This window comes from Pezoporus occidentalis, unplaced genomic scaffold (assembly GCF_034315485.1).
Source record: "Pezoporus occidentalis ecotype Australia unplaced genomic scaffold, CSIRO_AGI_Poc_V1 ctg55, whole genome shotgun sequence".
In the NCBI taxonomy this organism is placed as follows: Eukaryota; Metazoa; Chordata; class Aves; order Psittaciformes; family Psittacidae; genus Pezoporus; species Pezoporus occidentalis.
The window spans coordinates 2,699,718-2,726,767 of record NW_026915888.1 but is presented as its reverse complement, the minus strand read 5'-3'; the positions used below and the strand labels follow the sequence as shown (position 1 = coordinate 2,726,767).

Below are 27,050 nucleotides of genomic sequence, written 5' to 3'. Positions count from 1 at the left end.
AAGAAGTTTTATTTCCACCACGCTGTGTAGTGTCTTCTGCATGGTTTTGCATGTCTCCTGGTGCAGTCTAGTCAGTTCCACCTTTTCTTCACCAGCACTTTCTAATCAATGGCATTTTCAGACTCTTTTGCCCGAAAGCAGGAGACAGGATGGTTCAGTGATTAGGGCACTAGACAGAAATACCACTCCAGCATCCCATGGGATCGCAGGCCAGGCGCTCACCCGCTCTTTGTCTCTACTCCCCATCTGTAAACCACCATTCTCCTAAGGCACGGGGCTGCCCCAAAGCACACAGCATTTTATCTGAGCGGGGTAATGAGCTACAGACTGCTCTTGTCTGCGCCTCTGTGCAGTGCTCATCAAAAATAAAGCTACAAATGGCTCGATGGGAGCTGAACGTTGTAATTGAGGGAGTAATGAAGCTGGAGGTAAAGCAGAAACTTGGAAGAAAGGAGCTACATAAAAGTGTGCAAGGGTGCTTCAGTCCCTGGGGTGGAATGTAAACACCAGCTTTCCAGGCAAACACCCTGCTCCAAAATTGGAGGAACTTCATTCAGGCATAAATACCCTGCTTTAAATAGCACGGCAGGGCTTTATCTTCCTGTCTTGGCTCCTCAGGAACCCTTTGTTTTTCGGCAGACTGCCACTGGCCAGAGTGATGATCTTGCAGCATGTGACTGCTGTGCTTGGTACCAGCTAAAATAGGATTCCAACAGCAGCCAGGGATGCTTGTGTTTCCCCAGTGAGATCCTTGCATGGACAGCCTGTCCAGGCATGGCTGGACCTGAAGAGGAAGGCAGGGCCATCATCTTAGACATGATGTTACATCCTCCATAGGCCTGTTCTATCAGTTTAAAACCCTCCATAAATCCCAAAGCTTGTGTTCATCACAATTGCTGTAGATGCTAGGTTACATAACTATGTGCTCCTAACGCCCATGCTAGTCTCCCTATTTGTTTTCTAAACACTGGAGTGATCAGGTCTCCTATTTGTAACAGGGCCCATGGAAAAGCAACAGGATTATCCATTTTCTCACAGATACACAGACTAGTAGCAATAATAATTCTCTTACTCGCAAGACTTCACAACCATAAAACCACATACCACTGTGTGCATACTGCTAACAGTAATACCTGCAATTACTGGGTAAAGCCCAGTTTGCCCTAAAACAGTAGTTGACTGTAATTACTTGAATTTACCTAATTGCAGCTCATCATGCCCCTGCCTAAGCGGGGATCAGCAGCACTCTCATGGAGATATCTCTGAAAGTCGTGGTGCATTTAGTTGCCTTTAGGGGATGGAAGCACAATGAACTAACTCATTTAAATCAGCAGCCAGCTCCCAGGGTGTCACTCACCACCCTGTGTAATGTCACCTCAGGAAGGGAAGCCCAGCCAGGCACACCTGCAGAACCCATGTTCATGCACCAGCATCCTCAGAGTCAGGCTCAACTCTCAGGAATCATGGTCAGTAAATAAAGAACCTATGGATAACCAACTGGACCCATCCAGATGTTTTCTAAAGGAGGGCAAATACTTAAGAGCTTGTCAATGCTTTAATATTCATTTCTGATATGAGCTTCTGGTTTGAAATACAAGTACTTATTTATTCAGCAGGATGTTACAGCTGGTACTTGGCTTTCGCTTGTACCCTACTACGTACATGTTTCTTTTCTGAATCAGGCTTATAAGCCTGGAATTTATTTGCTGAAGTTTCATGGAATATAAAGAGTTAGAAAATGAGAGAGGAAAGATTTATTTTAGTGAATGCGAATAATTCCTTTCTTCTTACCCCTGGTCTACACGCATTTATGGCAGAGATGGGTTGAGGGAGCAAGAGGTGAAGATCTTTTCTCAACAGGACCATGCTGAACAACAGCACTAAGCTACACAAACAGCACAACAGGGTCAGTAAGGTTGGCCCAGATGATCCCTTTTGGTGTTCTATGGTATTCTATGATTTTCCAGGACCCTTTAGACATCAACTTTTATCTAAAGTGCTTGACTACTGAAATGGCTACTGGAAAAATGCAATGGAATCAAAATAACTTCATCATTTGGGCTGAAACCCTACTGGAAATGTGGAAATAAAGAGCAAAGTGTATTAGTGGACTGGCCTGTGTGATTTCAAGGGTGGCTGCTGGTTCACGAAGGCTGTTTTACCTGTGGCTCTGCAGGCAGCTCAGAGGTAGCCACCGTTTCATGCTCATCTGCCACAGCTCACAAACAAGAGCTTCTGTGACCTCTCCATCTTATGAGTCTGTAACCATCATTGCATGTATCACTCCCAGTATTATTACCAGTCATAATATTATCCAGCTGTTTGTTGATTGGGTTTTTTTAGAGACAAAAAAAAGACAACTATCATATTTAACTTTACAGACATTTTGCCGCAACAAGACTTCACCAGATGTTCTGTCCCTTGATTATGCATGCCACAAGAGCATGTTTTATAATGACATAAATGCAAAGCAAGATGAAAGTCATGGAAATGCCTGTGTGCTCTTTTCTTAACACAGCTGTATTTGAGATGCTTTTTGCATCTGTCAACCATAAATCAAATGGAGGAAAATGATCCTCAGAACTAGCCTGTTCCTTGAGAGAGTAGGCATTTTCCCTCACAAACATTAATCTATGTCAAGAATTATTCTCTGCTATAAACTTTCACTTCCCACATTCATGAGGAGGTTAAGTTAAAATGTTTCTAAAGCATTTCCAACCCTGGACTGGCAAGTGCTGAGAGCTTCAGGTTTGACTACATTTATTGATGGGATTATGAAAGGTAAGTAATGGAGACCGCTTAAGGGGGGCATATGTCAGCTAGGACTCCTAATTTCTATTCCCAGCAGTGCCAAAACATACATGAGTGGCTATAACCAGATCTCAGACCAGGGCATGAGGCTCTTCAAATGCTTTTGGGGGACATGGCACTTAGTTAATAGTCAAGATGCTGAGATGAACCTCCATTATCAGTAAAGACGAATACTTAGTGTGTTTAAACTTTCCACATGGCATCGCTGGGGCACTGGCAAGCAGGATATCACAAATGACAGAGGTGTTATTGTGTAAGCACAAAATACAGCAGTGCCCAGGAGAAAAGAGCACCCAGGTTTTTTGTGACATTTCCCAAGCAAAGCACCATCTGCGGTAAGCCCTCAGCTGCGTGTTACCTATATCCTGTATGAATGAATCCCTTTCTTGTGTGATTGTTCAAAGCCAACAGGTCCGTTTCTATAGAAGCACCCACAGGATCACCAAAAAAACCACATATTCAGCTCTTGTTAATGTCAGCAATGACGTACCAGAGCAAGTACTTGTTTGTCCTGAAGAAATACAGGACTTCCACCGCTCAAGAGCGAGCTGCTGCCGAACGCCAGCTCAGAAAAGAAAGAAACGAAGAGAGAAAAAAAGTTGTTGACATGAGAGGAAAAACCAGGTTTCCTGTTTGAACTCTGACAGGTACTGGAAGATATGAGTAACATCAAATCTTGGTCTGCTCTAAAGGCAGTCTGTGGTCAGGGGGTTCTCACATTTGTTTGTGTGGAACAGCTTTGAATTGTTTGCAGATACCGCGCAGAAGAAACTCAGAGATCCTTATCGGGGCGCAGGGCCTGTTATGAAATAGATGCATTTGTGAACAGGTTACAGGAGATCAAACCGCTCCAGATGACATGCCTCACATGCTGTAAAGTGTGGTAGATGCTCCCGAGATACCTCCGAAAATATCACATGTGGCAGCGTTGTCGAGTACAGGCAGTGGCCACCTTTATTTCCATTTCTCACTGTGTGGCAGGGGAAAGGAGTTTGGGGGATGTTTTTCCAGTTCATTCTTTATTTGTGTGTGTCTGTTTGTCTGCTCAAATTAAAACTTTCCTTCGTTATGATTTTCACTAACAGAACCACCCAAACAATTGCAAAGGAAACTAGATGCTGGGAGAAAAAGGCTTAAGACAACCTGGGTTTGCCCTGGTTGGGTGCCATGCTCTCCCCCATGGGTGACACCACCAGTGTGACTCCTCACCAGTTCTTCTGGCTTGAAAAGTCCAGTGGGGAAACCTGCAGGAAGGAGGGATTCTGTGTCAGCAGTACAGACTGTTCTGCAGCAGAAAGGAAAGCAAATAGACATGGATGTGAACGCTGCAGGTGAGCAGAGAACAGGACCATGATGCCCAGCCCAGCTCCGAGAGGTGCTGGTGAGAACTATACCAATTCTAAGAGCCTTCCAAAGTGCTCAACCAGAACAGCAGCTGAAAGCCTGTCTCCCTCACAACCCAGCCTGCCAGCCACGGAGGCATGCTGCTTCCTCGGGCCTCAAAGATCAACCCCTACAAACTTCACTCATCCCTTCAGACAAGTCTACCCTTGACCAAACACCATGCAAGGAGCTCAGCCATCTGTGGACCAGTGGCCACCCTCCAGCCCAGGTCTGCAGGTGTGCAGTGAAGAGCTCAAAGGGCCCTGCTCGTCTCCTTCCTCACGACAAGCCGGTCTCCAACTCCAGCAGCCACATCTGCTCTCGCACTCTTGCGATGCCTTTTCCTCCCGACCACCCCTAATGTCGCATTACAGTGCCTCTGTTTACACAAAACTAAGCCTCAATTTTCCTTACTCTCTAATGCAAAACATCTTGCTCAAAAATGCTGTTAAAAGGCCCTCCCAGAGCTCTGCTAAGCCCAACTTGTATCAGGGGATACAGCTAGTTCACAGCTCTGTGGTATGATTTAGTAAGTGGATAGCTTAGAGCTGCTTCAGATCATTCGTTAACGCAAAACTGTCCTCAAATATGTGTATCCCAAATTCATGCCATCACCTCTCACAGCCCAAACTGAGTCCACACGAGGAGCTTCCATCAAAACTGGAGGCAGCTCTGCGTGCATGCCTGATAAATGGGACACTGCCCTTCAGGAAGAACAGTCTCTCTTGATCCATTACTATGATACCACCACGCCAAGACACTACAGGTTATTTGAACTTCTTGAGGGTAGATTTAGGTTAGACATTAGGAATAAATTCTTCACCATGAGGGTGGTGAGATGGTGGAACAGGTTGCGCAGAGAAGCTGGAAGTTGGGATTTCAGATCTGGGCCGCTCATAACTTCACTTATCTTGTAAGGGCCTTTCTTGAGCTGCTTGTGTAGTAAATTTGAAGCAGATAAAAAGCTGCAAGTTCCTCAGACACCTGACGGAGCTCAACCCCTTGGAGCACATGGCTGGAGGGCCAGAAACTTAGCAAACAATTATCCTCTTAAAACACTGGGTACTGCCTTTGGCTTCAGTGCTGAGCTAGAACCTTTCAGTTAAATCCATGATTTTCTACATTAACTTTTGTAAATTTACTGAAGTGGGTGTTTTCCCACTGGTTGTTCTGGCACAGCTGGCACAAATGCAGTATTAACAGTATGTTCCCAATGATCTGACACTGGATTTCCTCTGAAATCACTGGGACCTAAGTAAGTGGTTAACTTCATACCTGTGATCAAGAGCTTTGCTGAATCAGGGCTATAAATCACAAGAGAAAGCTGGAGGGATGCTCCTGTCACTGAAGTCATTGCCTAGTCAGTACTTATTTGAGGGTAGTGAGATTAAGCCATTAACTTCTTTGTAGTAATTCATAGCAGCGTCATTAGAAATGGACTTAGAGAATTACAAAGTGCATAAGATAAAACCCAACAGGATCAGGAATGAGAAAACCCAGAGGACTCATAACTAGAAATAACAACAAATTCATTCAGTACTACATGATACAGCAGTAAATATATATTGAAAATGGGAGCACAGGTTGTTCATATACAGCACTGCAGCATCATAAATTTACAGCACTGAAGGGTTTGGTTTAACTGAATACTAATCCACGGCAAATTTCTGAATAGCTTTCAAAGTGAAACTGCTTAAAATAAGGCATTACAGACCTTTGTTCCTTTGAGTTTTCAAGTACTGGTGTGAATTATTACTTTCAAAGTGCTGTCCCCATTGATTCTATCTTGTTTTAGCAAATACTAAGGCCAGGTGTGCTCATACTCTTTGTGAATTTTGAATGTTAATGAACAAAAGACAACTGAGTTTAACCAAGAGATAAGACAGGCAGATTAATTCAATTATTAACTATGATTTATGTTCGCTCTGTACAATTTCATTAAGGAATTTTCCTTTTTCATTTAACTCCTCATGCTTAAGTGCTACTACCAAATGTTTTGACTCTTATTCAAATAAAGTAATTACAAGGAATAGTCCCCTTAATCTTATTTAAATGATTTCTTTTCAACTTCTCCTTTTAGTTTGGATTTTGAGCGAGTTAATAAGATGCAATGGGACTGTGTGTGTGCTCTGAGCAAAAGCTTCATTTATTACATCCAGACTTCCCTGGTAGCAAACACGCGATCCAGCCCTGCTCTGTAAATCCCCCCAGATCACTCAGATTCCAGCCATCAGGTGCCACACACTGTGCCTCCAGCATTTAATTCGTATTTAGCAGCAATATTACCTGATTTTATGTGATCCAGTAGGACATGCAGAGGTTGAGAGTCAAAATAGTGTTGGCTTATTAAATAAAAAGCATTTTTAACAAAGCAACTGATTTTCAAAGTGTCTGAATCTTTTTGTCTTTGTCTTTTTTGAATTCTATACTCTCAGAATATCTAACCACAAGCATTTGAGCAAACTAGAGAAAAGAAACTGTTGGTGATTCTCTGTAGGTTTCAGAAGGCAGCAGGATATACACACCAGTTTATGTTGCTATCTATAGAGACCTGCAGACAAACGTACAGTGGAACAAAGATACGCATCTAGATACATTTGTACCTGCCGCTCGTGTGCCTGCATGGAGAGAGATTCTTAATGAGATAAGGAAACAATGGAAACTTTCACATTCGGGGTTTGAGTGTACTGAACTCTGCAGTCCTCCCTTTTACATTTTAGTAATAAATTCTTCAGGCTTTTTTATTTAAGCCATCATTTTTGCTACGCTTTCCATGAGCTACAGCTGAGGACAACACATCCAGCGCTGCTGGTGTGTGGCACATTAGTGTGAGCTTCTGGACATGGCTTTGACCTGCGTTGAAGCACAACCAAACATATAAAAGGGAAATAGTTATCTTTGATTCAACTGCTTCTTTAGTTTAGCAGAAACGTAATTTCTGAACTACTGAGTGAGGTAATCACAACATGGAAGAACTTGAGCAGAGCTAAAGCAGAAAGCTAAAACTGGAGAAATATCAGTTTATAGTTGGTGTAACAGGACCTTGGGTGAAGGATGGAGCTCCCTGAGCAGTCCCTGCTCTCCATGGTCTGATCTCCCCTTCTGACTGCCATCAAATATTCACTGAAGTCAGGATGATTCTCCAAATTATTCTAGCAGGGAAGAGTCAAGCATTTCCCAAACCCAGAGAAATCACTAGAATGGTCAAGGCCAGGTTGGATGGGGCTTGGGGCAACCTGCTCTAGTGGAAGCTCTCCCTGCCCATGGCAGGGAGTTGGAAATGGATGAGCTTTATGGTCCCTTTTAACACAAACCAGTTTCTGACTCTATGATCAATGAGTGGGAATCAGTAAAGCTCTGGTGAGCTCAGCAGGACTGTGACAACTCACAAAGATTCAATACAGACCACAGGACCCAATTCAGAAGCCCATGAAATCCATGCACTGGTTTCCCAGCACTGGAAGAGCCATTTAAGTGCCCACAGGAATCACTCACTTCTAGCAAACTGAATAGCAGTTTTTATTAAGCTGTCTCTTTCCCTACACTGGCAAGGCTTTGAGGAAGCAAAGATATAAACCAGAAATATTTAAAAGAACGTTCATTAATTTGTAATAGCTACAACTCTGTGTTTCAAAACCCCATCTCTCTGGGAACCATGAGTTAAATATGCATCCTGATACCTTGCAGTTCCAAAGAGGAGATACAGATATATATTTCTTTGGAGCCAAACTTTAAAAGTTGATGAAGTGAAATAAATAAATCCAATAAAATCCAGATGATCACTGACTAACTTTACTTGCTTAAAGAAATCTGACGGCTTCAAGAGCCTTCTCCTTCCCTCATGGTCAACAGAGCTCAGTTTTAACTATAGCTGATGGGTTCTTGGTCTTTGCAAGGAAGGATGAAAAAGAACAATTTTGATAATCAAACTTGTCTGTAAAACCAGACCAGGAACCAGCCATCACTGAACAGGCTGAAGGCTTTTCCACATTTATCAGTCTATTCCCCAGTAAACCTCCCCCGGTGCCCAGGTACAGGAAGGGAGGTACGGCAGTGGGTTTGGGAAAGGAGGGGAAAAAAAAGAGATACTCCTGGAGAACACCAAAAAAAAGAGGCATATGATCTAAACCACTGTGAAATCAGCAACCTGCCAGTGGGTAAAAAGACTAAAGTAAAACTCTAGTGATGAGCAAAGTGCAATGCCAATGCTAAAACGCCATCCAGTACTCTGGTACAATGGAATCAGTACTCTGGTAAAATGGGATCAGTACTCTGGTAACCAGAGTTCATAATCTGTTTAACAAAGCCTTCCTTAAGCAGTACTCCAAAATCTCAGTTCTTGGACATCTACAATAGCTTCTGAGTGTAGGACAAAACCTAACATACTGGTAGGTACACAACTAACAAGGTCAGGTCCTTTAATGTATCAGATAGTTGTGTTTCACCTTATGCACTATACAAATGTTGAGTGTTCACTAGAAGTGGAAGCTGGCTCCCGGATGGGGCCAGCTCAGTATCTCCATTTATGTCTGCCTTCAAACCTCACATAAGCTGTAAAAGCTGAACAGATCCTGTGAAAATCCCTCACTTTATTCCAGGCTGGAGGGACAATATAAAGCAAAAAGGAGAAAAATAAAGCAAAAAGGATTGATAAAGAAATCCTTGCTCCTAACAGCAAAAGGTTACTCTTAGGTTACAAACATCACTTTTCAGTTGATACATTTCTCATTCCTAGTAAATGTTTCTGTGACTTTTCACTTTCAGGGTCTGTGTTGTGTAAATACTTTATTTTTGGCCACAACACAGGCTGCTCACAAGCCCTTGATGTGTTCCAGGGGCTCCTATTGATGCCATTTCAGGAATCTCTACAGCAACACAATCCTTGCTATTTTTATCAGCATCGGTTGTACCCAGCCTATTGTGTGGCTGCTGGACTTGAAAGCATTGCAGGAAATCCAGCACCAGGAAATCACCAAGGCATTTTACTTCAGGATTGCAACACTACCTCTTCAGTAGCTGGAAATCCAGGCTAAGAGCAATAACTCTGTTCCTGCAACACAATGTAAGTGTGTACGTGGTTGTAAGCGTGGCTATTTTTAGACAGTAAAAGCTTCCGCTTTCCCAAACCAAAAGCAGGCAGAAATGAATGCGAATCATCTGCAAATTGTGGGCATCTACAGCCCTCCAAGTGAGTTTGCTCCAAGTGCTTTTTGAGGGGCAGGATAGTCCCAGTTTTCTGGTTAAAATCCTCATACACCAGCGTGGTACAGCTTCACTTTTAGCTTTCAGGCTACGATCCAGCTCCCAGACACAGTTCTTTCTCAGGTCACCTGGACTCACCTTGAATTCCTGCTTCCAATCCTGATTCTCCCCTGGCCACAAGCACTGAATCAAGTGCCCAAACCCAAAAGTGCCTTACCCATAAGGTGCAATCTACAGTACAGGATTTCCCAGACACTACTGTGCAAATGCATATGGGCACTGTAAAAGTGAGACACAAAATAACTACTCCGAATGCAAACTTTCCTAAACCCTTTGATGGCAGCAATAGAAAGTGGGACTGCAAGTGCTGATGTGATGCTGCTTACTTGCATTTCTCATTATTCTAACAAGCAGGCAGTCTCCAGGCTCCAGAAACCAAAGAGCAGCCAGGGACTAATTCTCCCCAGTTGCTACCCTGCTGCTGATAAAAAGTTATAGCAGAGACAAATTCCACCCTCAGACTTTTATATAAAACAGGCTTGCACATGCAGGCCCACAAAAGCACTGAGAGCACTGCTTTTAATTGCAATTAGCAGGACAAAACAAGAGGCAGAGTATTTATCTGAGGAAAACGCTGCACCAAACCAGCAACATAACAGCACCTTAATCTGAATGGAAGCAAAATGCACAAGAGAACAGGAAAGAATGGTTTGTGTTGAAGGGACCTTAAAGCTCATCCAGTTCCAACTCCCTGCCATTGGCAGGGACCCCTTCCACTAGAGCAGCTTGCTCCAAGCCCCTGTGTCCAACCCGGCCTTGAACACTGCCAGGGATGGGGCAGCCACAGCTTCTCTGGGCACCCTGTGCCAGTGCCTCAGCACCCTCACAGGGAAGAGCTTCTGCCTAAGAGCTCAGCTCAGTCTCCCCTCTGGCAGGTTAAAGCCATTCCTCTTGTACTGTCCCTGCAGGCCCTTGTCCAAAGCTCCTCTCCAGGTTTCCTGCAGCCCCTTCAGGCACTGGAGCTGCTCTAAGGTCTCCCCTTCAGGAGCCTTCTCTTCTCCAGGCTTGACCCAGCCCAGCTCTCTCAGCCTGGCTCCAGAGCAGAGCTGCTCCAGCCCTCGCAGCATCTCCGTGGCCTCCTCAGGACCTGCTCCAACAGCTCCACGTCTGGGAAAGAAGCTGCATGGCACTGTGTCCCGAAGACACACAGAGCCCACAGCTCCATCCTCCCTGCTGTTCCTGCACTGGCACAGTGCTCCCTGTGGCACCGATGATGTGTCCAGCACCACACAGGAGAAAGTAAACTTTCCAGACAGAAACCCTACAATGTGAAGCAGGCTGGCACACCCCAGCTGGGCTTTCAGAAAGCTCACAGCTTGACAGTTGAATTTGATGTATTTCTGGTTTGGTTTTAGTCTGTTTCACCTCCTCTCTCGAGCCCTGTATTATCGTAATTAACTTAACTGGAACAGGCTTTCTCTAAACATTTCCAAGCAGCCTTTGGGAGGGCATCTTTCCACAGCCCTCAAAGCTTCTACAGAACTGTGTTTTTCTCTCCTATCTTAACAATCTTTTTGCTTCAACCGTGTATTTGTTCTCTTTTCTAGCACCCTTCCCTCCCCATGGCCAGAGCTACCAGCTAGAGAGTTTCCATTAACTTCACTGAGCTTTGGTTCACGTTTTATATTCAGAAGTTTTCTGCCCCTTCTCATCTTTATATCCCTTCACCACAATGGTTCCTACCCACACAGAGCTAGTCTGTGCGAGCTGGAAATCTCATGAGCCTGTGGCTCTCAGGTTGTTTCCAGTTCCCAAAGAAGGCGATGTTTTTGCCTTCAGGGGGTTTCAGTAACTCCCATTCTGAACTGGCTACAAACATAGTTTTTCAGGCATAAAAAAGCCTCAGATTTGGTCCTATTTAGATAAAACAGATGGGGGCACTTGGCCGCTTTTAGCCTTATCAGACTCATAAAGTTGGAGTGATTCTTCAGCCAAAGTGGCCCCTGGGGATCCAGCCATACCCGGAAGGTGATCCGCAGCAGCTCCTTATGAAGTTGATTTATTAACAATCTACAGGAAGCTCTCAGATCCCATTCTATTCCATGTTTTCCATAAAATCAGGGGTGATAAACCAGAAAGGGCACATTTAGATTGGCAGAGGATGGGAATGCGGGAGCCATTGCAAACATAAAGGAACATGACTGGAGTTAATCTTTAAAATAGAAATAATAATGAAGTTCAACATAAGTAAGTATTATAAATGAAAGGAGTAAGCACTAATACAGATGCACCATGTGAAAGGGTTACAGCAAATAGAAGGCAACAATTAGAGGTTGCTTCCCAAACAATGAATATGCAGCTTTTCCTCTGGGATAAATGACAAAATGCATCTGCTGTGCTCAGTATCAGTGCAGTCTCAGGCTCTACCACCAAGCACTTTGGGGGCTTCACCTTCAAGAAAGATATGGAGCACTTGGAGAGAGTGCAAAAGGCAAAGAGAAGAATGAGCAGACTGCCTGAAAACCAGCCCACTGAGATGATTGAGTTTGCTGAGCCTAACGAATGGGCTACCAGCAAGGAAATGACAGCCACAGTCCCTAAAAGGCATCCAAGCAAGAAAATGGAACAGTGAGGAGGAGAGACTTCAACTTTGGCAAGAAAGATTCAGGTTAGACCTCAAGGAAACCCTCTAGTGAGAGAAAAGCACTGGAACAGGCTGACTGGGGAAGCTGCAGAGCTCCCATCATGGGAAGCCTTTGCACTAGAATGACAAAGGTGTTTTTTCCTGTAGCGGTTCAGGGGCTGGGTCAGAAGACTGAAAAGTCCTTTCTGTGCTTATTAAACAGCTACTTATGGTTAGGTTCTCCAGGCAGATCAAAGTGAACACTTCACCCAGCACCACGCAACTGCAGGTTCAGGGATGTTGTAATGATCCAATTTTCTGGATTTTTAAACCCTCAACAACAGTTAGTGGCCAGCCTTGCCCAGAAGGTCCACAGAGCTGATGCAATTCAACTCTGCTGACAGAGGTCTATGGTGGGAACAGGGAAGAGTCCACCTTGATTGCTTCTCACTTCCAGACCCACAGAGATCTTCTGGAAGTGGCTTGGCTTCAGTGAGAGGATGGAGGTCCAGCACTTCTCCACAGAATCCCAAACTGGTTTGTGTTGGAAGGGACCTTAAAGCTCATGCAGTTCCAACCCCCTGCCACGGACAGGGACACCTTGCACTAGAGAAGGTTGCTCCAAGCCCTGTCCAACCTGGCCTTGAGCACTGCCAGGGATGGGGCATTCCTGAGATCAGCCTTTCCATGCACTAAGAGAAAAGAAGAAATTAAGCAGCAAAAGATGAGTCAATAATTGCCAAACAGGCAGCAGATTTGGACATTCCCTGTGTACAGCAACCGCTGTCCCATGAGCTCCTGCCTTCCACCTGTATCCTTCCTTCACCCATCTCAGCATTGGTCAAGGCAAAGGTACACAGCCAACAGAACATCATACACTTCAAGCAGGAGCAAGACACCAGATCATAAACCCGAGGCCAGTGATTTATCCCGCAGGAGGGTCTGGCCACCCGTCTCAGTCTGCTTTCTTGCTCACACACATTGTGCGCACCAGGTTCACTCACGTTTTGCTCCCTGAACCAGCTTGGTATTTACTCACACAATTATTCCATGCAGACTTATTGTTCAAGCCTTTTCTTTTGTTCTTGTAAAGATTAACTTTGCAGAAAGATGCTCAGCTGGCAAAACATCTGGAAATAGAACTCTCTGGTGGTCTATTTTCAGAACTGAAATACTTGGTGGTCACCAGATTTCACTACCAGCACTTAGTGGTTTTAAAAGTTCTTTTCTGTTCTACATATTAACATAATTTGTTTACTATAAAAAGACTCCTAAACATGTATTTCTCCCATCTTCCTTGTCCATTACAGGATGAAACCTGAATGTTACATCAAAGAGGCTAAGTCAAGTCTCAAAATGCTCCTACCCAAAACCAGCTTCACTTTCAGACTCTAACTGCTTATTTTCCAGATAAGCTTAAAAGCCCTTAAAACAACAAGACAGGCACGATCACCACAGCCCATCAGAAACGCAGCATGTTCTGTTGTTGTTATAAGAAATACCACGATTGCAAGAATCCCAGGACACAGGAGACACACTGACAGCAAAAGCTCCAGTCTTCTGTGCTCAGCAGACGATACTGATGGGGAATAAATAGTGATTTAAAAAGCAAGTTACACGACTTACAGCTGTGTCTTAATGAGTGCTCTTGCCTGAAAAAGAGCCAGGCAAGCAAAGAGCTCAAACACTACAGGAGTCCTCAGAAAAGGATTTTGAAGGGATCAGGAAGAACTGACCTCTTCCCTCATCAGTCATGCTTGCCACTTGTATTTTACCTGGGTAGATGTTTAACTGCAAGTAGTATTTGACTTGCCATGCTCCTGTTTGCAGAGTATACAGTTACCTGGTGGGACAGGGCATTCTCTGGTTGTGAAAGCTCCCTTAGCCAAGAGAGCAGCACCAGCCAGGTCTGAACACAAAACAACCTCTGTGGGTTGTGTGTATGTGGGCAGGGAGAGAATGATGGCAACAAGGCATGAGCAGGGCAGAAATCATCACCAAATACTACTGATAGATGGGAAGCAGCTCAGAGCAGGGCTAGCAAAGTAATGAAGAGCCTGAAGGAATGGACGGCAGAGGGAACATTAGAGGAAATGCACATGTATACCTTCGACCAAGGGAAAGAGTCTGGGAATATCTGACAGGTATCCACTTCACAGAGGGGAGGGAAGCGTTCGGCGTGGGATAGGATGGATAACTGGGAGCAATTATAGGAAACCGAATAAGAAGAAATTTAGGCTCAATATGATGGAAGAAAATTAAAGAAGAAAATTAGAATGCAAAATAGTTTGGGGGCAAAAGGGTCATTTGCAGCAACTCATTCAGTGGAGAATTCAAAAGCAAGCACGATAGAACTCTAATAAAACATACAGCAAGGAGAATCGTGCTCTGTGAACTCAGACTGTCTGAGTGCCCCACCAGTGCTTTGCCAGCTCTGAGAGTTAGTGCTGCATGTACACCTGACCACACCATGGGATACAAGGCAGCAATGAGGGGAGTCTTTTCTTGATAGCTCTGCTCCCCCAGGGCCAGGCTTTGCTGCAGCTCTACAGCCTCAAGCTTTCACTGTGCTCCAGGACACTTGACCACTACTACTAGTGGTAAGCAGTGTTACCAGGAATAGCAACCCAAGAGCTGCCAGATGCTGCCCTGTCCCTAGCAGGGTGAAACTCTGGAGCAATGCACACCGTTTTTGCCAGAGTTCACATCTCTAACACATACACAATAGTCTTGCCCTGACATTTATTCCAATACACACGGGGAGAGCTTCCAAAAGCCCATTGCAGACAGTTAGGAAGACTAACCAAGTCATTGAATTACTATATAAATGATCTTCCAGGCCTATTCCAGGGACAATAACAAGACTTCGAGGGGCTTCCACAATAGCACAGTCTCATGTGTGATCCCAGAGGCTTCTGGCTCAGCCTCTTCTATTCAAGCACAGCAGAACTAGTGCAGCTCTGACTGAACTGCAAGACACTGTGGGGTTAAACCCAAGCATTGCATCAAGATTAAATACATGTGTTATGAAAAGCCTCAGTGTTTTGCATACATGATTCAATAAAGAGCCTGAGCGGGATAATTGTTTTGCCCAGGTTAATAACCAGAATTTTCTTTGCTTTTTTTTCTTTATTATTATTAGTCCTCAGAATGATGTTTAAGGTAAACAACCCATAATTGTGCAAGAACTGCAGTAAAGTGGAATGCTCTATCCTGAGTGCCCATTCCTGGATATTATGTTCTATGACCAAAAGTCACCCTTGCATTTAGGAAGTTAATTTTCTGTTTCTAGAAACTAAAGCAGACTCTGTGCGCATGTAAAAGATTAAAATAAAAAGGAAATTAAGCCCTGAATACCAGAGGCAATGTCAAAGTGAGAATTAGGTTTACACAAGGTCAGAACTCAGGGAAGGCATCCCAGAGCCAGGGATCTGTGCTTTGCCCCATGTTCAGCTCTGGGCCCCCCACTACAAGAAAGACATTGAGGTGCTGGAGTGGGGGCAGAGAAGGGCAACGTAGCTGGTGCAGGGCCTGGAGCACAAGTGTGATGGGGAATGGCTGAGGGACCTTGGGGGGTTCAGTCTGGAGAAGTCTCAGGGGGGGACCTTATCGCTCCCTACAACTGCCTGTTCCCAAGGAACAAGGGATGGGACAAGAGGAAACGGCCTCAAGCTGCACCAGGGGAGGTTTAGATGGAGAAGAGGAACAATTCCTTCCCCAAACGGTGCTCGGGCATTGGAACAGGCTGCCCAAGGCAGTGCTGGAGTCACTGTCCCTGGAAGCGTTCACAAACCACGCAGAAGAGGCCCCCAATGACATGGGTTAGTGGTGGCCCTGGCAGTCCCAGGGGAACAGTTAGACTTAGAGGTCTTTTCCAACCCAGTTAATTCTGTGACTGTATGGTTGGAAGCAGCCACAGCTCCTGCAACCTGGGGAGCAGAGCACTATGCTGCCAGCACCATCCCTGACACAGTTTGAGCCCTCACCCCGCCGGCAAGCCCCCACATGCCTGCTTCGAGTGCCAGCTGTGGGCAGCAAGTCGTGACAGGCCTCGAAGGGAAGCGACATCCCCGATTATCCCTTCGCAACCCGCCCGAAGCTCCCGGGTAAGCCGGAGCCCAGCGGCGCGGCGGAGTCAGCCTCCTCCGGCGGCCGCCAGAGGGCGCCGCAGTGCCCCGCAGCCGCGCAACCTGCGCGTCCCCGCCGCGGCCGCGGCTCTGCCCCGCGCACGGCGCAGCAAGCGGCGGAGGCACCTCGGAACAGCGATTCTCAAGCCCACACAAACCGGGCTGTGCCCCGCTGTGGGGGCCGCGGCGCAGTCCCAGCTCGCTCTTTGCAGCCTGCTGAAACCGTGACTTTGGTTTCTGTCGTTCAGTTGAACCGTATTCATGCTCTTAAAGCACAACAGCTGCATTTTGACATGAAGGCAGGGGTGGGTTTAGGGTGAGCAGAGTGGAAAATGCGCTTCAGGATGTTCAGATGAACTTGAGTGTTCTTGTTCCCAGGTGCTGCAGGGGTTTAAAATGCTTCATAGAAAGAGAGCTTGAAAATTAGGGTCAAATAAGGAGCAAGATGCATAAAGCAGGACTAACAGATGTTAACAAAGGGAAAGGGCTTAAGATAAAAGAAGGGAGATTTAGATGAGATATGAAAAGTCTTCCCTGTGAGGATGCTGAGGCGCTGGCACAGAGTGCCCAGAGAAGCTGTGGCTGCCCCATCCCTGGCAGTGCTCAAGGCCAGGTTGGACACAGGGACTTGGAGCAAGCTGCTCTAGCAGAAGGTGTCCCTGCCCGTGGCAGGGGTTGGAGCTGGAGGAGCTTTAAGGTCCCTTCCACCAGAAACTGTTCTGATTCGGTGATTAAAGCCCAACACTCAAACCAGTAATGCTCAAAATTCCCATCCATTTGCTGGTGACATTAACACACACCCAAAGCCCCCTGGTCTTGGCCAAAGCATCTTAGAAGCTAGCACAGGCCCAAGCCTTTGAAAGGCACATGACACTGATCATTACTATTTGTCCTGAAAGACTGGATCCCAGAGAGCCATGGGAATATCCATTCCAGATCAGGCACATACAGTATTCATCCCTTTTCCATAGATTAGTTCAGGAGTTAAGACACTGGTTTGGGATGCTGGGAGCACAGGGCCATAGCTCTTTCCTCCATCCCAGCTACCAAATTATGGGCTGCTCTGATGGGCAGCAGAAGCCTGTATATAAATCCTGCTCTTGATGGTTTGCCTTAGTGTGGAACATTTCCAGATGGATTAGACTGGAGAAAGGGAACAGGATGGTGCAGCTTGGAGCTTTAAAGAAAGAGCTCTTCTCCCAGTGGAGAATAGCTGCAAAGAGATTTAACCTCTGAACTGAAGGGCTCCAACACCTTTTCACTGGGGGAAAGCCACCATCTTGCCAAAATCCCAATCCACCACAAGCATTGCTGGAGAAGTCCTAAGAGTTTCAGCCCTTCCACACAGAGGCCAGACTTTGCCTACTCAGCAAATCCTGCCAGGGCAGAGGTGTTAAATAACTACCTTAAACCTCAGTGTCGCAATACTCCCGGTCCTTGCTCAATTGCCACCTGACCTTAGAGACTCCTAGAGCCTGCTCATGCCTTTCTTGACACCTTTAGCCAGCCCCAGAACTTGAATGCCATGAGAAGGTGTCCTGCAGTGCTCTCAAGAGGCCCACTTCCAAGCTATGTTTTGTTAAGGGTAATTAGTTGAGTAGCCAGAAGGGATGAGAGAGATAACTGGGAATGCCACAGCCGGAGCTGCGAGTGACCACTAGTCAGCATTGCAGCCTTTCGACAGAAAACACATTGTTTTCTGCTATGTGGACAAACAGGTTGGACTAATTACATATAATCATTATTATTTATGCTCTACAGACATCAGAGTTTTGTCTTTAAATGAATTTATAGGGGGGGGGGGGGGGGGGGGAAATCACAAAGCTGAATAATCCCTTTAATTATATGCTTAAAAATCCTGAATGGAAGAAATTAGGAGGCACAAAGGAACAAACATAAACTAATTATTCCTTCCTTTGCAGCTAACATATTTCTATAGTAACCACTATGGTCTTCGAAGAAATTCAATGATCTTTCTAAATCAGATCATCAGGAAAGTCACCCAGTAAAGCCACAAACCCAAAATCTTTCAAATAAGCCTAGAGATGAAGGAGGAAATTCCTGCTTTTCCCAGCTGTTCATCATTATAGCCATGAAACTGCATCTTCATCAAAACCACGAAGGAGATTCTCTCTTATGTGCTGTGTGGGGAGTCAGTGGATATTGGAATCCCAGACTGGTTTGGGTTGGAAGGGACCTTAAAGCTCAGCCAGTTCCAAACCTCTGCCACGGGCACACAGGTAATTTGTGTATATAGAAGAGCAGAGAGGACTTTGACCTGTTCTGTATCCTGCATGGCAATATGAGAAGGTGAACAGAAGAGAACATATGGTCTTCATAGTTGCACTTTCTGCTTGCACACTTATTTTTCAGTTTGAAGGCTTCTTGCACAGCCTCAGCTTTCTTGTGCATCTTCAAGTAGATTGTCAAGTATTGATTTAAATGTGGGGTGTCCCAGCTTTGTTTCTCCAGTACATGGAGAAGCACACCAGGTAGGCAAAGTTTTGGTAGGTCAACACATGGGAAGTGGAGCAGTATTCGGCAAAGACCAGGTTTACACATTTTTGTACATGAAATGTAGTGAATTAATCAAGCCCATTCACTTCAAACCCAAACCAGCCTGTCACCACCTTCCCATCATCAAACACCAGCTCAGAGGGTGCATTCCCAGGGCAGTAATTCAAGCAGAGTGGGCCCTGGAGCTGGCAGATCCTGGCTCTATGCGAGGTTCACCTCTCCAGGCTGTTTGTCAGCCAAAAACACAGTTCCTGCAAACACACCTCACTCTTCTTTTGACCACACTGCCAAAACCAATGGCTTCCCCTATCGCATCTGTGGCCATGCTGGCAGCTACAGATAAAGCAGTTAACTGAACAGACTCCAGCGAAGGGATTCAGTTAAGAGGAAAGTCCCTGCAGCTGAAGCTGAGCAGCAGGGTTCAAGCTTTTTCACAGAAGTCAGAATTTTTTCCCTTCCTTTGGTCTCCACTTGGCACTTTGACCATCACACTTTCAGATGTCTGCCTTCCTTCACTGCTGTGAGCAAAACAGGAACTTTGCTGCACAAAACTAAGTAGGATGCTCTATATGATCTGTCTCTATGCTGGGATGAGTTTCCGTCCCAAATACAAATACCAAGTAACTTCAGTGTCAGCAGGGACTGTTGGTTGGCTTTCTACATAACAGCCATCATAGGCTTTACCCCTGCTCTTGGATGGTTTTTGCCACAGCTTTGTAAGGACATGAGGACATGTCACGCATCCCAGGCACAGGCCAGCAAGAGATTTGTTCCTGCCTTTGGTTAACATAATATTCTTAATAGCAGCAATAACAGCTCCTATTAAGACACCCTGCTGGCTTCGGAGAACAGGTTCCTGTTTTCCTCAGGTTCTTATTTTAGAAGCTTCTGGGGACTATGTAAACATGTCAGCTAGAAACAAAAGAACCATAGAGATCATTTGCTGAGAGCTTGGGTGGGTGATCAGAGCAGGGAATATGACGGGTCTGGCTGGGCTGCTGCTAGAAAGAGGAGCTTTCCCATCGACTTCACTGGGAGACAGCAAGCTTGGCACAAATAGAGATGTACCAAGAGCAAGCAACACTGAGCAAACACTATCCAGGCTGGGGAAAGGATGTGTACACAACCTCACCACACTATGAGAAATTCACTTCCATTCAGTGCAAGACACCTCAGCTCTGTGCTGTGCCTTGTGGCCCCATTCTACATCTGCTCTGCCAAGTCTTTGTGCCCTTCGCTATGTTTAGTAAAAACCATAGTGGTTGAATGCTCATTTTGTGTTTGTAGTAACAGTTTTCCTCAAAAGATAACTTACACACTGAAATATCTCTCTAAAGTTAAGCTTGCTCACATCCCATCTTCCTTTTTCATTAATCCAGCAAAAATATCAAAAGCTCCATAATGAATGGCACCACTCTTGTAACAGACAAAAGAGCTGAAAAATCTTCATGAGAGTTTTTTGGCTCTTGATCCTCCAAAGCACTTAAGCAGGAGCTTAATTTACTGCGGGTAAGTAGATGTGGCTCCAGTGGGACTACATAGCTGATTAAAGAATAAATGTAATTGTCTCTATAGATCAATGCCTTAATTTATTCCTCCTGGAGTATCAGATGGATCCTTATAGCCTCTGATAAACTTGTGCAGTGCAACACACTAAGTCATTCAAACTATGAAACCACACACATGCTAATGGAAATCTATACCTAGCTAGGTATTAACATCCCTGTTCAAGTATTTAATTTCTATTGCATTTTCTAGTTAAATAAAGTAGGGTTTTTTTCAGAACTCTATATAGAGAGCTTACAAAAGCAACCCCACACCTTTGCCAACATCTTGACATATTCCAGAGCAAAAAAAGAACCCAAACCCACAAAACCAGACATTTACCAGGGCAGATCCCTTCAACAGGAACAAATTTAAGACCCTGGAAAGTAACTTCAGGTATTTGAAAGAATGAAAGGATGTTGAAGGCCAGCTACAGGGCATGAAATCAGATATTGGAGCTGCTTCTGTTGCTAGCTGGTGCTTTGGACACATGTTTATCTGCTCTTTAGGGACCCTTATTCTATAGGCACTGAAAGTGCATCCATCAGAGGTATGATTTAATGGCCTTCACAGCAACCAGTGACCCTACAGGAAGAATAAATGAGTGTGCGTTGTTCGCTGAAGGCGAAGGCATGTTTTGCACACATGATGTCACTCTTGCAACTCAGGAAGAACTAATTGCTCAGCTTGTTGTAAAGTCTCATACTCCTTGGGTTTACTTGCAAATTATAGTCGTCTGGAAAGCTGCAGTATGTCATCAGCACACAGCAATGCTGTCTGAAGCGTAATTAATATCTGTCTTTCTTTTCAAGTTCCTTATTTACCCTCTTTCCCCCATGACAAATATGTTAATGCCTTCTCCAAAACCCACAAGTTGTCATTTTCAAAGAGCCCCCGTCTTTCTGCCTTGAGCTCAACACTTTAGACTAAATCATGGGGAGCCTGTTCTTGCCCCCATTAAAGCTATTGAGGGTTTTGTCAGTGACTTCAGTGTAAGCAAACTCTCACAGGCTGTAATGGGAACAGGACCACAGACCTATTTTGCTTTGCACCTTCAGCCAGAGGAGAAAAAAAAGGCAGCACCACACCAAACAAACAACAGGCAGGGATTGCTTCGGAGTTCTGCAGGATTTTGAGTTGAATCAGGTGCCCAGAGCAACATGACCATCATCAAACCATCCAGTCTTATGGGTTGCAATGGATTACAGGGTCCTAAAAGGCTTTAGTTTTGATTTTGAGAATTGATTTTATATCTTGGGGGTTATTTCCAGCAATACTATCTGCTTACCTGATTCTCTTTTAAGTGCTTATCTGCAAAGAGTAAAATACTGCCCAGAGCTTAATATAGTAGCATGTGAAAATAAACATACAAAAGATGTGTATCAGTGACAGCAATAACTGTACTGGTAGCCCAGACCATTACTGAGAACGTTTGCCACCAGCTCATGAAGTACAGCTCGCACAAGTACCAGGACTTGGATAACTCTGAATGTGTGTGCCCATTTTTGTGTGTGCCCCTTTACAGATGAGTCATGTTTATAAATAATAAATATATTTACACCAAAATCAGAAATAGGATCTCCTGTATTTCACTACCCATATCGGGGTCCTACTTTTCCTTTTGTATTAAAGGAAAAAAATCCCCTGATAAAATCATCTGCCATGCAGCAGAAATCTCTGTGCAACAAAAGTACTATTTCCACTAGTACGTAACTGTTAGCTTCAGATGTGAGTAAAGCATTTCCTTTTCCAAGCTTTAAACACATGGCAAGTCCCCATGCTGTGTTTATCAAGTTTTCACATGTTTCTATCCCTCCACAATTAGCAAGGTAGATCTTCTGGAATTCTTACTGTATTACTAATGTGAATGTACTTGCAGGTAAGAAACTACAAGATAGGTTATAAATATCTTGTTTTGCCCATAGTGCTGTAACATAGAAGTTTAGACACCCATTTTCTTCCCAAAACATCCAGCTGTATCCAGATTTCCGCATTAACTCATACTTAGCTCACCTCTCCCATTGATCTAGAACACCTTGTAGACCCTCTTGGGACCATGAGTACAAGTAAATAGTCATATTTAACTCCAGCTCAGCAGCATTACAGGAGCATCAGTAGCGGTGGTTTTGAGGGTTAACATGGTGTCTGAGGGACACTTCTTGGTCTCTGCACTGCTGTGGTCTTCACCAAGTAAATTTTACATTGACTGGAGCATCTTTATCCAAGCACTTTTGCTCAGTCAGGAGCACTGTAGCACCCTGTGAGGTTTCCAATGAGAGCACTGAGGTCAGGCTTCCAACAGGGTGTAATATAGAGTCCCAGTCCTGCTGACTGAGGGAAGCCCATAGTCTGCAATCACTTCTGCACGTGTTCTACAAGCCACCTGCTATTTACATTTTTAAAAAGGGGTTTATGTTACATAGGTAGAGCAGAATGACAGAAAAGAATCTGTTTCAGCAGGATTTGTTTTTAAAGACATCTATTGATCCTCATTCCATCATGGTTTAGATGTGCTTCTTCAGCATTAGTGTAAAACCCTCCTGCATTCATCATGTAATAAAGATAACCCCCCTGCATCTAAAAGCATGCAGAACTTTCTAAAGTCTGCCAGACAAAACCCAGTGGATTTTAATGATCTTCTCTTCCAGCAAGAAATGGACAGCTCTTAGAACAGGGGCTATGATTCAGGATTCTTGGGTTCTGGTCTTCGTTTTGCAATCCGATCGCTGCCAAGCTACCTTTGACACCTCTGTGCCTCAGCTTGCCTGGTTCATAAATGGGCCCAGCAACACCTGTCACATGGGCTTGAAAGGTTGAGTTAATTGCTGCTCATAAATCATATTGAGAGCCTTGAAAAAGAGAAATACATATATATGCAAAGTAGTTGTGATGTTGTAATAGAGTTGCATTGCTTTCAGATGCAGTGTTCAAAATTAAACTCTTAAGAGATTCATATTTCTTGTATCACTTTGCTGACCATTAGCATTAAGGATTTCTTCCAGAATATTCAAAACCTAGGTACAGTATTTGTGCAATTAAAGACAACGCTACTCATCACACTTACAGGGGAAGATGCTGGCATAGGAACAACTTTCTCTTCATCTCTCAGTGAAGAGGAGTGAGCTTTGCAAGCATTTCAAGGGCTGTAGGGCCCAAATCTATTCACCATTCCTAATCAGCCTCGCAAAGCAACACTGCCACTTTATAAGACACACATCCTACATTTAATAGCTCAGTTAAACAAATGCTTCTCCTCCATCTTCTTAACCAGCACATTGGGTGGCTGAAGGATTTAAAATGAGGCACCTTCACTTTGTGAAGATCACAAGCTGCGAAGTTTGGATTAGATAAGAAATTCCCTATTTACACTTTAATGTAAGCCTCAGTTTTCCTCCTGCCCACCAGGAAGACAAGGGAACACCGCCAACTTTCAATCCAGAACTCAACAGAACCCAGTGAAGATGTCTTTTACTTGGGCTTTTGGCCTAATTTCACCTCTAAGAGCCAAATTGGATAATTTCTGTGCCTCCTCCACATAGCAGTGAAGTGGCACAAAAAGCAATAAGATTCATGGAGGTGCCTATAGCAAGATGACTCCATTCCTACACATTTCTCCCACTGCTCCTGCGGGTTGAACACTCCCTGTGCTCCAGGCAGACCCTGTACACAACCACAAGTGGATCTTCGGAGGAGAGAGGACTTGAATCCCTGCTGAGCTGTTCCATCCTGGTAGGGTTTCTAACCACACAACTATGACAAAATCCCAGACGATGAGACCTTTGGAGACTTATCCTTCACCCCTAGCCAGGGCACCAGCATAAGCTCCATTCCCAGAGCAGCTTACTCACTCCGTCCTACAACTCATGTTAAACAGGCAGGTGAAAGATTAGCCTTTTACTTAACCATTTCAAATGGAATTCTTTCTGGTTCTTACACAGATGGCTGCGCTTCAACATGGGAAAATAAAGAAGTTACTGTCAAGCTGGAAATGCTGAGTATGCTCCATAAAATGAACCTGATGTCTTGGTGATAGTATGGCAACTTGACTTTGGTGCTAAATTTCAGCTGAACAGAAAAAGGCAAGCGAAGGCATCTTAACATTTTAGTAGCCACCTACTATTATAGGAACAAATCAAGCTACAAGAACAGATTAGGATTTATTTCTTGCTTGAAATCAAGAGAAGCATCAAGTATGCCGGATTGCCCAAATTCTGACCTGAATCTGAATCAACCATATTGTAACAAGAAGGGGCCTGGACACTGAATAGAGCCATCTATGTGCTAGAGAATGTAAATAGGGACAGGTAATATAAATAACACATGACTGCAGGATCTGGCCCTCATTTGGGGGCAGAATGCTGAAACTATAATTGCTCTTGCAATGAATAGCTGATGAATGAAAACAATTAGTCATTTTATTTAAGCTGCTGTTCGTTCTGCCAACACAAGTTTACAGAAGTCATTAGTCAGACTGCACACGGAAAGGAGGAAGAAGTTAAGAAATTTCAGTTCTAAAAATCATTAGATTGAAAAAAAGCCCCCAAACTGATACAGATGCTCAGGCTTTCTCTTGCTGTCTGGTGGGTCCCTTTTTTTCCAAGCTTTTACCAAGTGATGAAAACTAGAGGGTTTAGCATGTTTTTTTTAAGAAGACAGCAAGCAAACCAAGCCTTGGGACTGTAAGACAGAGGACCTTATAGGTTGTCACAAGACTTGGGATAAGATTTGGAGCATAGGAGCAGTGCAGGGCTGGGCACAGGCCATCAAGGAGTGAGGCACTGTGCCTGCTGAGGCATGGCCTCCCTCCTGTGGGCTGCACTGAAATTCAACAGCAGGTTGGCCATGGAAGTAGGCCAACACAAGCACCACGGGGCAGGATGGAGGGGCACGGCTGTCCCTGAGCCTCCTCCTCTGACTGCCCTGTAGGGACAGGTGGCTCCTCAGCAAGCCCACCCAGAGTCCTGCCAGTCCCACATGTCAGCCAACCCCACTGCATCAAGACCAGCAAGAAACACCTCACCTCTCTGCATTTAACCTTCTCAGGTTTGAAGGTTTGGAGAACCAGGGTGTCCAGCCCTGTCAAGAGTCTCCTAATCCATTAGGACACAAACACTGGCTGCCAAGAGCAAACAGTCATTTTATGCCCAAACTCAGTGCATGAGGAGATGCGAGACAGTGGGTCAGCAGAGCAGGAGTGCATGGGAACAGTGCTCTGCCTCAGAGCCAGCATGGGTCTTGGCATACCCACCGACTCCCCATTGCCGAGAGGCTTTCAGCATCAGCAATGAGAATCAGGTGGAAACTTTGTGCTTTCCAATACCTTAAAACAAAAGGCAGCTTGTAAGACTTTTCCCCTTTCCTGGGGACTTGAAGTAGTGGTTCCAGCTTTGCCTCGCAGCTATTCACAGCATCAAAAGCATGCTCATGAGATCGTACCAAGCTACGGCAATACAGCTGAAGAGGAGCACGTGTTTTTTTTTATTATAACTTCCAAAAGAAGCCATAAATGCACCAACCCAGACATTGTTTCCCATCTTTCCATCAATGGCAATTCAGCATTTCACAAAGTGCATTTTACCAGAATGCACCAGAAATCAACCAGATTCTAGTGGAGGTTGAGTTCTGTGATGCTATTAGTTAACGATTCTGTGAAAGGGACCACAAACCAAATGTCTGGATACAAGCACACATTTGTTTAACCACAAGGAAGGAAAAGTTCTATCAAAGTATACAAAGGCAAGATAATCTTGATGTAGTCTCTAGATGGTCAACTCTGTATGTGATCTATCCGCTATATTTCCCTGGATGCTCCAATCTCCATTCTTTTCACCTCTGTATTTAGTATTTGCAAGTCACGGTGCTCATTTTCCTAAAGAATATAGTATCTTGCTGCAAAACACACCAAGACTGAACAGTTACTGGATCCCCAGCAAGACCCGCACAGAACACAGTGGTCTTCTCACTCCTCTTCACCAAGGACGCAGCACACCAACAGGGAAGATACACAGTGGTTACAGCTCCTGCTAGTACCTTCTCTTTGGCTAAATGGGATGTACATGCCCTCATAACCCAGCTTTATTTTCATTTATTCTTTTAAGCAAAAGTTCGTTAGGCACAGACTAATAGAGTGGAAAGTTTAACACATTTAATGGTCATAAACAAGTCTTTGACAGAGTCTGAACAAGACTAATAGGTAAAGGCAACTAATGTTTCTTTGCTTCAGCTATACTGTCTTTGCCATCACAAAAAAAACCTGCCGTAAAGACGCTTCAGATTTTTTTATCTGCTTTCTAAACATGTGCTGCTCAAGGAAGTCACTCTATAGCTTATTCCCCTGGCTGAATTTCCATATGCCATATGCTTAGAAGCAGAAAGGAGCCTTTCTGCAGTCCTGCTGGTTGAGTGAATCCCCGTGAACCTCTTGTCTGCTTGGATCTCCAGGAAGTAGCATTGAATCTCCTCAGCAGTGTTTTAATTGGCACTGCGAGGACATGCTGTCATCACCCCTCTTCATTCTCTAATGTATCGTTCCAAAATCATAATGCTACTTCTCTAATTACTTTATTTGGCAACCCAAAAATAAAGTGTAATTACAGTGCTCACTATTAGCCTGTAAGGACAGAGGACCAGATCATTTGGAGGACAAAAAAAACTCAGGCCATTAGGTCCTGCTCACAGTCAAACATGAGTCTCCAAAGGAAATGTGTGGTTGCCCATGAAATATTGCTGGCATCTTTGGGAGCAGTTTTGCTTTAGAGCAATGTTGAACCAATACTCCAGCATGACAGAGGCACAGTAACTCTGGATATGGCATATTCCCATACGAGATGCTGAACAAATGT

At 44.6% G+C, this 27,050-nt stretch overlaps 1 long non-coding RNA gene across 4 annotated transcripts in view; it reads right to left on the bottom strand.

Moving 5' to 3' along the window:
* Nucleotides 1–1,357: 1,357 nt before the first annotated feature.
* Nucleotides 1,358–27,050, bottom strand: part of LOC134173750 (uncharacterized) — a 38,113-nt gene continuing 12,420 nt past the window's right edge. Inside the window, exons 5-6 of one of the 4 annotated variants that reach the window (XR_009968387.1) lie at nt 22,410–22,532; nt 1,364–1,483 (exon numbers count right to left, since the gene is read on the bottom strand). This is a non-coding gene — a long non-coding RNA (uncharacterized LOC134173750). Of the gene's footprint in view, nt 1,484–20,371; nt 20,794–22,409; nt 22,536–27,050 lie in introns of those variants that run through there. The other 3 variants (XR_009968388.1, XR_009968385.1, XR_009968386.1) reach the window with 3 other exon arrangements.